Genomic DNA, 14,579 nt, shown 5'->3' with positions numbered 1-14,579 from the left:
TTCTTGGTGTTACTGCTGTTTGCTTTAGAGTCAAAATGTTCTCCCAAAAGTTCTAATGATAGAGGTCTAACACTATCTCATCATCTCTGAATTTCTGGTTTCTATAGGGGGTGCTATCTGGGTAAGTTGTGAAAGAGCCGGGTAGTAGAACCCAGAAGGAGAAACTGAGTCATTACAGGAAATGGAACTCGGAGCAGCCATGCAATAATGCTTGAGATTCACATTCCCAGGTCTCCATTCATGCCTTTCCTGTGCATTGGGAGCCAGAGTGTGAGTGTAGGACTTATGGAACTGATGTTGCTTCTTTTCAAGGATTGGGCCACTGTCAGGAAGAAAGAAATGCAGTTTTGGGAGACACAAGGAAAAAAATTCTTTTTGTTCTGAAGAGCATGATTGAGCCATTGCAATGACTTCAATGGACACATTGTTAGGTCTTGCAGACCCTGCCCATTGAAGGCATTGGCCAGTCTGAGTCTTGCCTTACACTGCAGAGAAGGTGTTCACTTCTTGGCTTCAGGGAATTTAGATTCAGAATTTGGCTCACATTCACAAGGTTATTATTGATTACTTGGAAACAGACATGTTGATCTGATTAGACCAAAAGAGTTTGTGATTCTTTCCTGAATTGTAGGTTTTTATCTATATCTTTTGAATGGTGTTTGACTTAATTTGTGCTTTCAAATTAGTTTCTTATTTTAAACCACGCTTAATTCGCATCTTAAATGAGCATGATACTTTGAGATTTTTAAAATATTCTTTTCTGATTTTAAGTATTCCCTACTAGGAGATAATTTCAGAAAGTAAGCCTCACTATGGTGTGCACTGTCAATACCCCCAGTATGATTACATTCTCCAAGCTTTTTTGAGCCCCACATGTCACCTATTCTCTTGATGACCTTCCTGAATAGCCATGTCCCATCCACCACAAAACAAAACCATGCCATCTCAATTAAAGACAACGCACCACACTGCTCTGTTCAATGAGGTCTATCACCATTTAGATCCATCCATACGAATTTAAGGAAAAAAACTGAATATCAGGAGTGAAAAGGTGATGATGTTTATCCTAGTGAGTTCTTAGAGAACTTACAGGCACAGTGAAAAAGCCACTGAAGCAGTTCCAACCACAGTAGTCCAGACTCAAGTCCCTAGTCTAAGTCAGCTCAGAGTTCCTGAGTCTGTCATTCTTTTAACTTGGGGCTTAGCTAAGAGTTGGAAAAAGTCCTCAAGATTTGATGTGAAAGGCCTTACAATTCCTCATGTGCCTGAATGCTTGGTCTAGTATGGAGTGCTGATTAGTTTGGGAAGTCATAAATCAATAAAGCACTAGAGCGACAAGAGGTATTAGGTGACTGGATGCAACAAGGGCCTGCCAAAGCCATGGAACCAGCTGCTTCAGCCGCATCTTCCCCAGGTCAACTTCCCCATCTCCTGCCTCTGCCATGCCTCCGCTGTACTCAGAAGGCATGAGACAAGGAAGTCCTTATGCCCCTTAAGTTGCTTTCTGTTAAGAAAATGTGCACTGCCATGGTATAAATGATGCAGTCCCTGTTATTAGACAGAGAAACTACCTTGGGTTACTCCTTGCTGTTACTGGTCCAACCTCGGCAGTTACATAACTTGTCCTTTGTGAGAAATGATAGGATTTGTTCCTAAAGGACATTCAGTGGCCTGGGCTTCATCCTGAAGCTGCAGAGAAAGTCATGTTGGATAGAGAGCATTTGTATCTAGCATTGGTCCTGATACACTTGGGATTTCCCAGTCTCACGGACCTTGACATTGGGAGATTTCTTCTTTGTTGCCATGAGTTTCATGTTCTGTGCTATCTTTGAAGTCACGGAGTTACTGCTGCTGTCTGAGACATTGATTTCTGCTTGTGCCCATTTGACTTTTTTTCTAAATTTGGTCCCTTTTCTATAATTTTGTTTGGCCATGGGGTACTATAATTTCTTTGGGGACTTGTTTTATTTCAAACCTTAAGTATGAAAAGTAGAAAATATGCCTCAAGACATGTATCCATACATATAGTGAGCAAGGATCATTTTCATCTGCTGTGTTATATCGCAAAAGCCCCTGGCATGTGCTTACTGCACTCCCCTTTTAAGAATCCACAAACACACCCACGGCTCTACTTAGCCTCGGAACATCTCTGGAACTTGCACAGTACATCCGAAGCTGTGTCCATGTGTATTTCCGAAAACAAGATTTCATTCGTTGTGGATGAACATGGACTCTTCCCACTAAACTTGTCTGTTAACTGATGATCAGTTTTTGTGTGGACTAACCCCTTGTACTCCTTGCTGAACATATTGAGAACATGAGGTATCTCTAATGTGTTATTGAACAGTGTTGAATAGGGAAACTCATTTCAGATGATGGGCAACAAGGACATTATATTATACATTTTGACTGTGTGTTTTAGAGTGTGCATGTAAGTGTGTCTGTGTCGGGGTTTGTGTTTGTGTGTGAGTATGTAAACCCACAAATGTACACGAATTTGTGTGTGTGTGTGTGTGTGTGTGTGTGTGTGTGTGTGTGTGTGTGCATTCATTGTTTTGGCATCAGGGTACTTCTGCCATCTTAGAATGTTCTGAACAATCTTTTTTGTCTCGGGTGAAGCAGCTTTTGAGGATCATGATCTCCAGTGTATTAAAAGACAGCAGTTATGTTTCTTTATGCAATCTTTGGTCCTGGGCTGTCCTTATACTAAGAGACTTATTCTCTTTCAATCTTGTACTCATATGGATCTTAGCACATTTCATGAGCTCCTGAATACATCACCATACCCAGGTGCAGCAGTGGGAGGCAGCTGCTGTTCCATTATTGGTTACTTCTAGTATATCTTTTTGTGGGGGCTTTGTGAATTTAGCAATCTCTTTAAGAATTGTCAACACAAAATTTTCTCACAGCTCCAAGAGTTCCTATGTATCTTATCATCTCTTTCCAATAATGCGTGTCTTCCTTTGGGGGTTCATGTCAAGGGTTGTCAGATTTGTTCATCCTTTCAAAGGACCAGCTCTTTGTTTCAACTGCCAAGTTATCTCTAGCTCTGTTCTTTTTCACACTTTCTCATAACAGTTTTGAGGTTGGAATGTTGTGCTTTGTTTGTTTGTTTTTTGCATCTTTGACCACTAAGATGCATCATTGTGAGACTTTTGATATCTTGACGTACAAACTGATAGTTATAACTTTGTCTCCTAGTGCTGATTTTGCTTTTTTTTTATTTCTAGCATCTTGTTGCAGAGCCATTCCCCACCAGAAAAGATGGAGGACATAGCAGATAAAGTATTTTCTGTCAATTTCACTGATGACAGTTTGCAAGCATCCCGAAAATCAGCTTCGGAGTACTCCCTTTCAAGTCTTGTAAACGCAACCTGCTCACTCACTCACATAATTGCCGAAGAGAATTTCGACACAATTGTGCCAAATAGATTTTATGAGACCTTAGCCAAAAACGACTTATTGTTTCAGAAACATCATATCTACAGGTGGAAAAGCAAATATCATCCACAGGTCTGCTACTCCAGGAGGCTTTCCCATCGTCTCACCCTCCCTCGATTTCCCCTGAGGCGAAGATGGAGTGAGCTGGCCCTGCCAACTTTCCTGACAGAACCCGAGGTAAAGATAGGCCAGGAGATAAATGAAAAAACTAGCAAGGGCTTCTCTAAGTCCAGCTCCCCTGATTTATACATCAGATCTTAACTCACCTGCGAATTCTGCCCCTCAGGGTGCTGATATGAAGGCATTAGAGACACCCGAGACAGCAGAAAATGCTGCAAACTTAACATCTGAGGGGACTTCTGAGAAGGCTAAGGTGAAGGCCAACAGAAACCTTTTTCAAAGGTTTTTCTGCTGCCTCTGCATGCCAAGGACAAAAGATCCAACATCCAGGTGAGTAACAACAAAGAAGGAAAATTCAGTTTTAAGGAAATGGAGTCGGTGAGGCCAGTTAATCACGTATGATTTGAGCTGATTTTTTTGAAGGCACTTTGCCATGGGCAGGCTTCAGCCATTTACAGGTCCCAAACATTAAGGTGTCTGGAACCCCAAAAGGAGCTTTCACACTGAATCCTATTCATGAAGAGTCCAGCATAGTTGTGACAGAAGCAGTCAGCAGAGGTTGCTGGCAGGGCTTGCGGATGCAGGGAAACTGGAGGAAAAAAAAGACTTTCAAAGGGATAACAGTTTAGGAAGGGAAGAAGTCTGTGGAGAACTCTGGTTCCTCAGATCAGCTTTTTGCTAAGTCTTTCTATGTCAATGTCACTAAAACAGTCCTTTGTTTCTCTCTTTTCAAGGGCTGATGATGCGGCCCTGACCCGGGGTTCCTAAACCCCGGATCTGTGTTCAGCCTGGTTGGGGCATAACAGCTTCTGGAGCAAGCCAGGCCAGAACATGAAAGGAGGTGTGCCCCAAACCTCTACCTGATAGACAGCTCCAGCCACCAGGGCATGAGCTCTGTACCCCTCCTCTTGTATTGGGTGCAAGGGTGAACTTCATTTGTCCACAGAAGAAGTAGCTGGACAAAGAATCCTGTCACATCATCCTGGGCGACGACAAGGCATCCATCTCGCTCCGAGTCCACATGAGAAAAGTTAAGTGTCCCAGATGACTCTGAGTCCCCATCTCCTTCTCCCCTCACTTCCATCAACAGAATCAATGAGCACATGTAAAGAAGTGCTTTCATGCTTTCCTCTTAGGTGGTAAGGAGGCACAGGAAGAGGAGGGGGAAGGAGGAGTGGGGCAAGTGGGACATGTCAAGGGATAAAAGCAGTGGGAGAGGGTAGAAGAAAGGGCTTGCGTGTGGATGGAGAGGAGGTGATTTATCCAGAGGAAATTCCATTACGAGAGCAGAAAAGTAAGGGATGAATGTGTGGGTGGTGACAGGGTCCACAACCAAGAAGGAGAGGAGCAAAATTCCCCTGAAGAGGAGGTTAGGAGCAAATGGTGCATGGGTACCCCGAGAAGACAACCCTATCTTCCTCATGGGTTCCAGCTTGCTCCAAGCTGCAGCAGGAGAGTGCTGCCTGAGGAATCTGCTCTCGTCCTAAGGTGCTCAGACAGGGTGTGGCTGCAGAGAAGAGAAGCCACATGTTTTCAGGAGCCTCTTCCTCTTTCTGCTTGACCGAGGCTTGGATTGATCTGGTAACATCTGCTTATGTTCAATCCTTCATCTTTCATGCCCCAAGGTGCTGTTGTCCCATCCAATGATTATTCAGACAGATGTCCCCATGGGGAATTCCTTGACTTTGAGTAAACAGCAAGATAGGTGTTTGTACTGGAAATGGGTAAACAGTGCTTAAAAGGACTGGGAAACATCACTGCCCAGAAAAAGTCAACAAACTTGGAACATCTTTGAGCCCAGGGCCATCATCAGGCTTTAGTTTAGAAGGAAACCTGATTGCCAAGGAGCTGCAGATGACGGCCAGTGGTATTGTGTGCAGCCTTGTTGAGTGAGCTGCCTGCAGTCTTCTGTCCACCATACATATAGGGAGCATCTTCCTGGGTCACCAGGGGCAAGCCAGCTGACATGCTTTTCAGGGGTCTAATCTTGAGATCAGTCAGGTGTAGTGAATTTGTGTCCAATGTGCATCTCCTTGTGGTAGATGATGAGTTTCTGTATCGTGGCCTTGATCTACACCAACCATCCCATCTGAGCGCTCTCCTCTGCAGAGGCTGATGGTCCTGTCCTGGTCAATAGGAGTATGGTTCTTTGTGACAGCTTATCAATTGTCCGGAATACACTTCATTGGCTACATCATGTAGATGAAATCTGGACCGAGTCCTATATGGTGCCTTGCTCACCCTAGTCATAATGATAGTCAGTATTAGTATGTCAGTCATCATTTTATTCTAATAATTCCTGCCATTATATGTTACTTGATGTTTTTATTATATCCTTGAACATTCTTTGTTTTATTGTTGTGATTATATTGTGCCAAGTATGATTTGTTCAATGATCTAGTCTATTTGGAGTTCTGTATGCTTCTTTTACCTTAATAGGAAGCTCAATCTTTAGGTTAGGGAAGTTTTCTTCTATGATTTTATTGGAAACAGTTCCTGTTTCTTTGACCTTGCTTTCTTCTCCTTCTATTCCCCTTAATCATGGATTTGGCCTTTACATGATATCCCAATTTTTCTGGTGCTTTTTGCTTGAAATTTTATTAGATTTAACATTGTTATTGACTGGGAAATCCATTTTCTTCTATCTTGTCTTCAATATCTGAGATTTTTGCTTCCATCTCTTATATTCTGTCAGTAAATCTTACGTCTAGGATTTTTGCTCCAGTCTGTTTCCAGTTATCCCTTGGTTCCACTTGTCTTCATTGATTCTTTTTTTCACGTGTAGCCTTGACCTGTCTTCTTCATTCAAATCCATTGTTTGTGTTCCAAAGATTTCCATTAACACATTCATTCATGTCCTCCTAAGGTCCTTGACCATTTTCATAATAGCTATTTTGAAGTCCTTGTTCTGTGTGTCAGCTGTTTGCCTTGCTTGGGAACTACTGAAGTCCTACTGATGAACTCTAGTGGAGACACACTGTTGGGGATGTTTTGATTCTGTCCTCATGCTGACATCCAGACATCTGGGCTTAGAAGGATTTCACTTCCAGTAGTTGATATCTGGTCTTGCCTGTCTGTTGGGTAGGTTTTTCCTTCCTTAGTTTGTGTTGCTCTCTCAGAATTTTTGGAGGGGTGCAGTGGCTGTGGTAGCTTATAGAGAGTGCTCCAAGTCTCTCCCAGGTATGGCCACTGGTGGTTTCAGGTGGGCAGTGTTTCTAGTATTGGGAGATTGCAGGAAAGAGTAGGATGAGCTAGACTGGCAAGTGTCTCAGCAGATACACAAGGAGGGAGAAAAGTTTGGTCAGCCATCTGGAGCTCTAAAGTCCCCAGGAAGTTGGAGAAAGAGGGTGAAATCAAGTCCCTATCCAGCACGTGGTCTGGTACAGGGTTAGGGATGAGACCGAGTGTTTGAAAATGGAGGACAGAAGGAGAGGGAAGATTGCCTATTGCTTCCATGGTCAGCATGGCCGGCAGGGCTGCAGTGACAGACTGTCTCCAGTGAAGGTGACCAAGACAAAGGATGGGAAGAAGAGAAGGCTGAGAGTGAGGGTTTCTTTACTCTCCCAGGAATGGGGACAGAAAAAAGGAAAGTCCAGAACAGGTGGCCTGCTCTAAAGCTGAGAATAAGACTGGGAACTGGGGTTGGAGGATGGGAAGGAGATTGAAGTTCACCTACCTGATTTCCTGCTCAGCACAGCAAGTCTGTCCAGGGACATAGTGTCTCTGCTGTTGCTGGCTGAGACAAAATGGTGGGAATTGAGTGCAGTGATGTAGGAGAAGAATGATGGATTTGAAATTTGTACATCGACTAGCGAAACATACAGACAGTGAAATGAGTGCAGGAATCTCATAAATGAGTGTCTGATCATGTATGGGGCAGACTATTGTATAGGCAAAAAGTGGAGACTGTAGTGCAGTAAATTCATTTGATAGTTACTGGAATATGTTCCCTTAATAATGAATGCTGTGAGGAACCCCAAATATATATCTTCATAGTAAATCACACACCAATGAAATAATCTGATGGTATTCTCTGTGGGAGAGTTAAGAATGTATTATTTCCTTTATTTTTGTAAGAGTGTTAAAGATTTCTTCTGGATGTGGCAATCTTTTCGGAAGATCAAAGGATATGATCTAGTAGAATCCAGCTGGATTCTGAGGGCTGTGTGCTGTGGTGACTGATGATCCTGTCAGAGCTCACCCTGTGCTCACTGAGGAGACTCAGCAGTGCTGTCCTCCTGTCCTGTCAGAGCCCAGGGTGAAAGGAGTCAGCCAGAGCTAGTGATTACTGCTAGGACTCCCCAAAACTGAAAGCCTACCTAGCTACTCCTCAGGCTACCATGGAAGCCGAGCTTTAGCAGCAGGGCTCACAAGGCTCCTGCTTCAGTTCCTAAGTCACGGTCTACGACCCATCTTGTACCCTGCACCATCTCCTCTTTTTGCAACTCCTGCTTACTGCATCACTACTGCACCGCCAAGATTGTCCCATTTCAGCCTTTCCCTGGCTCTCAGCTGTTGGACTGTATCAGCCTTGGGCAAATGCATTCTTCAAGGCCCCTTCTGCGCAAGTTCAGCCCATAACATCTATCAGAGTAGGGTGTCTAATGTCAGAAGAAACAACAGGCAGCATTTTGGTAAAGTATCTCTTGAACACATTAACACGTTTGCCTGAAAGCCACACATGACATCTTGGCATATTGCCTGGTTCTGCCCTCTGCCTGCCAGCTGCAGACGCTGTGTTGGTATTTGATCTGCATTCTAGGCCATGCTGTGTCATCTCCTGTGATGTTTATCAAGGGCTGCTTCACTGCGTGAACCCCCTTTCACACACAGCATCCTGAACAAGTGCCTCCTCCTTTAAAATAAAGACAGATCTAATCATCCTTGATCCATTAAAGGCAACAGATTGTTCATATTGTCAGACTCATTGTCTCTGTTCAGGGTTTGTCATCCTCAGCTCCTGGGTGGGTCCCAAGCTCTCCTGTGTTGACTGCCCGTGTGCTGTCCCTGTCCACATTCATCAGGAAATGCATCAGCTATGGCTCCACTAGGACACATCACCATGCTCCCTGTAGTTTTCCTTTCATGCGTCTGAAATACAAGTCTGAAACCCACAGCAGCACTGATACAGTGAACAACTGTGGAAGTGATGGCTGCTCTGGGACTTACAGGAGTGTGCTGAGTCTCTCTGGAGTTTCTGCAGGACAGGTGCCCATGTGCGGTAACCCTAACGTACATGGGGGCCATGGCTGACTGAGTCCTCCAATTTGTGAGGAATCAGCAGCTGCTCGCTCTCCTGTGGATCTGGAAAAGGTCTTTGCACACAGGCTTGAGTGTTTTACCATCTACTTTATATTCCACGGGAGAAAGTAATTCACTTCACCTGGCTTGCTCTTTCAGGAGCCCACACTGAACCAACCACTAGGAGGAGTTAGTGAGAACTCATTTGCTTGACTAGCACCTCTTCTATGGGGTCCAGATGATGAGATAATGAGACAGCCCAGACAGAAGACCCAGGTCTGAGAAGAAGGTGTGTTGTGCCTGCCATGGCTTGAACTCCCCTCATCTTCATTTTTCCATCTCAGTGTACAGGTACGGACAGGCCCAAGAGTCCTGGGGAGAACTTCTAAATTTAGTCAGTCCCTTCTGGTTCAGATCCCCAAAATGCTGTATCTCAACTCTGCTGTTTACTGTGGTTTCTGCTTTGGCAGGTTTTTTTTCTCGGGCTATATTGACAGAAACATCGTCCTCCTCTATGCCTCTTGGATCAACAGCCAGACTCACCTGCGCCCTGAGGAGTGGCATCGGCATTGGCGATAAGAACATTTACTGGTACCAGCAGATGCAGGAGAGCCCTCCCAGGGTTTTCCTGTGCTACTGCAAAGACTCAAACAAGTCACTGGGGCCTAGAATCCCCATTACATTCTCTGGATCCAGAGAAGCCTCAAAAAATGTTGCAAATTTGCACATCTCTGAACTATATAGATGTAGGATGAAACTCAGCACTTCTGTGTTATCTGGGAAAGTAGTGTTTCCCACAGTGATACAGGCAGATGGGGAAGTAGCCATCAATAGTAGCTTCTGCTAAGAAAACAAATCAGTTCTGTTAGAGTGCATGTAGTGGCCACAGGGAAGGGAGCAAGGAGGCTCCGCCAACATCGCCTGCCACAGCACCAGTTCTGAACATTGCAGAGGCCCATGGTATTGGTTTTGATCACCCAGAAAGATGCCCCCACCACATGGAGGGCAAACTGTGTACAAGTATCTGAAGGGTGACTACCACAAAGCACACGAGATGTACCGAATGCTCTTCTTCAGATACATGTCTAGAAACAAACATTCAGAATCCTGAGATCTCAGGTACTCAAGAGTATTTCTCTTCTTCGGTCATGGCCAGCAGAGCAGTCCAGGCTGACCTGACCCTGCCGATCCTCGAATCCCTGGGGAAGGTAATGGTGTAAATAGCTGATGAACTGTTAGAGAACTGTAGAGCCAGCTACAGTGTTCAGTTTGACGGATCTAAATTCGCAAGAGCAAGTAGTGTTGGTGGCCAGAACTGAAGTGGTCCAGTGGAGGATCTGGGAAACTGGGCCATCCCAGCTTCCACCAGCCCCTCATGCTGTGGGTCTGCAATACAACTGTAAGTCTCAGTATTACTTCCTGCCCCCCACTGAGGGCAAGGGCTGTACCAACATGACGGACAGGTACTCCACTACACAAGGCTTCTGAAGCGGGTGGGTGAGTTCGTGGCCCAGGCTGTGTACAACTGTTTCTCTGTTTGAAAAACAAGAAAGGTACCCAGGGTTCTTTACAAGGTGCGCACAGAAGGTCCTGTCCATCAAGGGGACCTTCTTTCAATCCTTGCTCAACTTCATCTGGTTTCTGCTGCTGGCTGTGGACAAGCTGACTGTGTTCACAGTGAGCACCACCTGCTTCCCTACATGGGGATCCCATGTACAAAGTGTACCTGGACAGGGGAGCTGCCATAACAGACCTCCTCCAGAGAGGGCAACCTGGGAACAAGCTGAGCAGCCTCGTGGACTCCTCAGAGCAGGAGGATGGGGACAAGTGCAAGGTGGCAGAAGCCTCATCGGCCTGCACGGAAGCTGCCTGGCCAGCATGGAGATGCCCATGACCAGCACCACTGGGACGGATTCAGTGCCAGGATGGCATGAGGCCCCTTACACAGTAGGTTCCTGTTCAGGGGCTGGAGGGGCCTCCTGTGCAGAGTCTGTCCCTATTTATGTATAGAGGTCAAGGGCTGTGTGGTAAGGACCAGGAACAAAGCCCAGCTTCTGCTGCCCACCGATGTTCCTCATATCTCCCACAATAAAGCACAAGTCTTGTTACAGCACCCTGGGCCGTCCTTGTCTCTGGTTCCTTGTGGAGGGCTCTAGTGGGACAGGCAGCCTGGTATCAGTAACCTGTATCCCTTCTTGTGTGTCCACTGTTGCCATGGCACGCCAGAGGAGTGGTACTCACTCCTGGGGGCCATGCAGGATCCTGAATCCTGCAAATGAGAGTGCTTTTTTGTTTGATTTCTGTTTGGACACAGAGCTATTTTCTAATCATGATGAGCTTCTCAGGGACAGAATATGTTCTCCTAGGAAGTAGAGATCAGTCATTCAAGCTACAGCCATGCTGGTCCCCATGAGCCCCACGCTACTGCTCTGCAGATGTTTTAAAGGGTGTAGTAGGTTCTCATATACTACATGTTGTCGTATTTATTTTTTTCTGGGTGAGTGATTTTGCAATCTAATGTTTAGGACTTAACCATTTTAAGAATCCAGGAGTGAGCAACCACCTCTATTACCACAGATAACGCCCATGCTACCAGTCAGATTATAAAGGGAGACTCCATATTTTTCACAATTAAAATAAATAAAATTTCTGGATTACAACACTCTCAGCTGCTAGGGAAGGAAGCAGATGTGCCCTATTCTCTATAAACTGGGATTTAAGGACGGCTTATGTCGTCAGTTGATTAGTTCTCAATTTTTTTCTAAAGGTTTGTTTACGTTTTGGATCTATTGGTTTAATTTCTCTGACCCAGATATATCTAGAATTTTAACCCTTTTATTAGGGTTTCCTGGCTCATAGATTTCAGAACTGTCTAGCCTTGTGATTTTTTTTTGTTCTTGTTTCCGTTTATTAGTGTAGGAATATACAAAAGCGTGACATGGCACAACAATCTCATGGAAAGAAAACAGAATACACAGGAGGGGGCAGCTCTCTTCCCTGGCCCAATGCCTCAGGAAGGCACACATGTGAGGCGTGGGTACGGGGCCTCCTGTCCTGGACCCAGTGTGCTACACTGAAAACCAGGCCCCTTTTTGAACAGAAGAGAGACCCTTCCTCACACCAGACTTGGGGTGTGGCTCAGGAGAGCTCAGGCGGCTGAAATAACATGCTCCAAGCCACTGCTGAGCTGTGCTGAATCTATGGGGCCAGCCTTCAGAGTAAAACCAGCCAACAGCAGCGAGATAACCCAAGACAGTACCTGTGGGACATCTTTGTCCCTAGCACAGTATATAGGCCAGCATAGGCTCAGATTGGAGAAAAGGGGTAGGGTGAGGAGCAGAGAGGAGACTCCAGATGCTAACTGCCACCTTCCCCAAAGGGGCCAACTCTGTTCCCTGCATCTTCCTCTTGGCAAGAAGAACCAGACCTTCAGTCACATGTAGGGCGGTGGGAATGGAGATGTTTGCTAAACACGGCCTCTGCCTCTTGAGAATCCCTGGAGAAAAGAGGATTATCTAAGTGGCCAAGTCATAAGGATTGTCCTTCCCTAGTTCAGCAGGGCCAGCTGTCTGTTGTTTGGGGAACCCTAGCGGGGGGTGGATAAGAAACCATCAAGGCCCAGAAATGTCAGCCACCACCTTGTGCACGACATACTAGATGTGAGAACTTAAAATACTGACTCGCCCCTTCTTACAAAAGATCTAACATGGCAATGGTTTAACAAATTATAATTTCTTTTAAATAACCCACAGACACCCATGACGCTTCCAAATTTACAGAGCAAGATGCACTTGAGAACTTGGTAGAAAAGGATTCGCAGTCGCTCCTTCCAGGAGCTGGACCCCACAGGCTGGGTCAGTTCACCTCCAGCACCTCCGTCTCCGGAAGGCCGAATTTGGTCTTGTGATTGTCAAAGAGCTTCACCAGGGCCTCCATGTACATGGCGTGGTACATGTCGATGTCCTTCTGGGTCGGGTACTCCAGCTTGGGGACGGTGATGGGCTCACCCACAACAGTAGTGATAGGCTTGGAGTAGGGCACCAGCCCCCAGGTGTCAGAGGAGAAGAGGCTTCGCCATGGAAGATGCACGGGGCGAAACCAATATACTTCTGGAACTTCTTCTGGACCCAGCGGCCCCAGGAGCCTTCCTCAGAGATCACCTGCTTGTACAGAGATCCCACCAAAGGAATAGGTGGGAACCAGATCAGCTCCATGGCGCAGGGCCAACTTTACAAAGCCCTTGCAGTTCCGCAGAGTGACTGCGTTCTTACCACACATGGAACTCAGGGACTCGGCTGCACCTCCCACCACGATGATGATAGCATTGCCACTCCTGTTCTTTGAAAGCAAGTAGTCTATGGTGTCTCGGTTGACAGGGCAGATGCCTCCAGACATCAAGTACTCCCGAAGGACAGGCATCCGGAAGTTGCCAGCCAACTTGGCCAAGTAGGGCCTTATGCCGGGAAACTTCTTGCTAACTTCGGTCGCCTCCATGCTGAAGTTGCAGAAGGCACCCAGGCCCATGATGCCATGGGGATGGTACCCAAAGATATAGTTCCTGGTGGTCAGCAGGTTGTGTGTCTTCACCAGCTGGATGGGAAAGTAGTCTCGGAAATAGCGCCACACGGCCCAGTTCCGCACCCACTGCGGTCTCCTGCCACCTTTCTTGGGCGTGTTCCAGTCAAAGGCCAGCCAGGTGAAGTAGAACACAGCTAACAGCCAGCAGTCAGTGCAGAAGGTGCACATGAGAATAACACTGCAAGCCACTCCTAGCACCAGGAAGGACAGGACCCACTGTAGGTCTGAGATGACCTGGAGCTGCTTTTCCACCTTGGACCTGTTGAGCCAGGAGACAGAAAAGATGTCTTGGAGGGCAGAGAGGATGCTGGAGCCAGTGCCCCATCGCCCAGACCCCTCGCGTAACAGGGCAGATCCTCCATTCTTGTTCTCTCTATGGGCAGCTTCGGCCCAACGCTCACCCCGCAGGACTCCGGAGTAGGCGGCGATGAGGGTCTTCATGCTGAAGTCGGTGCACGTCGCGGCCGTGCAGAAAGCCGCCTCACGCCGCGCCCCTGGCCCATGCCCCGGCCGCAGGGGCCAGAGCTTGGGGAGCTGGGGAGCAGCGCCCAGGCCGAGGCAGGCAGCCGCTGCCACCCCAGTTAAGCCTAGAAGCCAGCGAAGCACGGCCACGGCCTTGCCTTGTGATTAAAAGGAGGATTGGGATAAAGGAAGGTAGGATAGGGGAGCATGGAAGCACAATTCTTAGTTAAGGGAGCCACCTTAGGGTTGGCAAGAGACTTGAACCTAGAGTGGCTCCCAGGAGTCCAAGCCGAGGTCCCCAGTTAGTTCCTTGGGCAGCTGAGGATAGGGAACCTGAAATGACCCTATCCTGTAGCAATACTGACGAATATCTTGCATATCATCATAGAACCTTCATCTGGTGATGGATGGAGATAGAGACAGAGACCCACACTGGAGCACTGGACTGAGCTCCCAAGGTCCCAATGAGGAGCAGAAGGAGGGAGAACATGAGCAAAGAAGTCGGGACCACGAGGGGTGCACCCACCCACTGAGACAGTGGAGCTGATCTATTGGGAGCTCACCAAGGCCAGCTGGACTGTGACTGAAAAAGCATGGGTTAAAACTGGACTCTCTGAACATGGAGAACAATGAGGGCTGATGAGAAGCCAAGGACAATGGCACTGGGTTTTGATCCTACGCAATGTGCTGGCTTTGTGGGAGCCTAGCCAGTTTGGATGTTCACCTTCCTAGATATG

At 46.7% G+C, this 14,579-nt stretch overlaps 2 pseudogenes; one reads left to right on the top strand and one right to left on the bottom strand.

The window, feature by feature from the left end:
• Positions 1 to 9,835: 9,835 nt before the first annotated feature.
• Positions 9,836 to 10,812, top strand: LOC142845217 (Golgi to ER traffic protein 4 homolog pseudogene; annotated as a pseudogene).
• A 1,634-nt stretch (positions 10,813 to 12,446) lies between these two features.
• Positions 12,447 to 13,902, bottom strand: LOC142839820 (diacylglycerol O-acyltransferase 2 pseudogene; annotated as a pseudogene).
• Between the last annotated feature and the right edge of the window lie 677 nt (positions 13,903 to 14,579).

This window comes from Microtus pennsylvanicus, chromosome 1, assembly GCF_037038515.1.
Source record: "Microtus pennsylvanicus isolate mMicPen1 chromosome 1, mMicPen1.hap1, whole genome shotgun sequence".
NCBI classification, from domain to species: Eukaryota; Metazoa; Chordata; class Mammalia; order Rodentia; family Cricetidae; genus Microtus; species Microtus pennsylvanicus.
The sequence above is the reverse complement of the archived record's forward strand: the minus strand, read 5'-3'. Positions and strand labels throughout refer to the sequence as shown.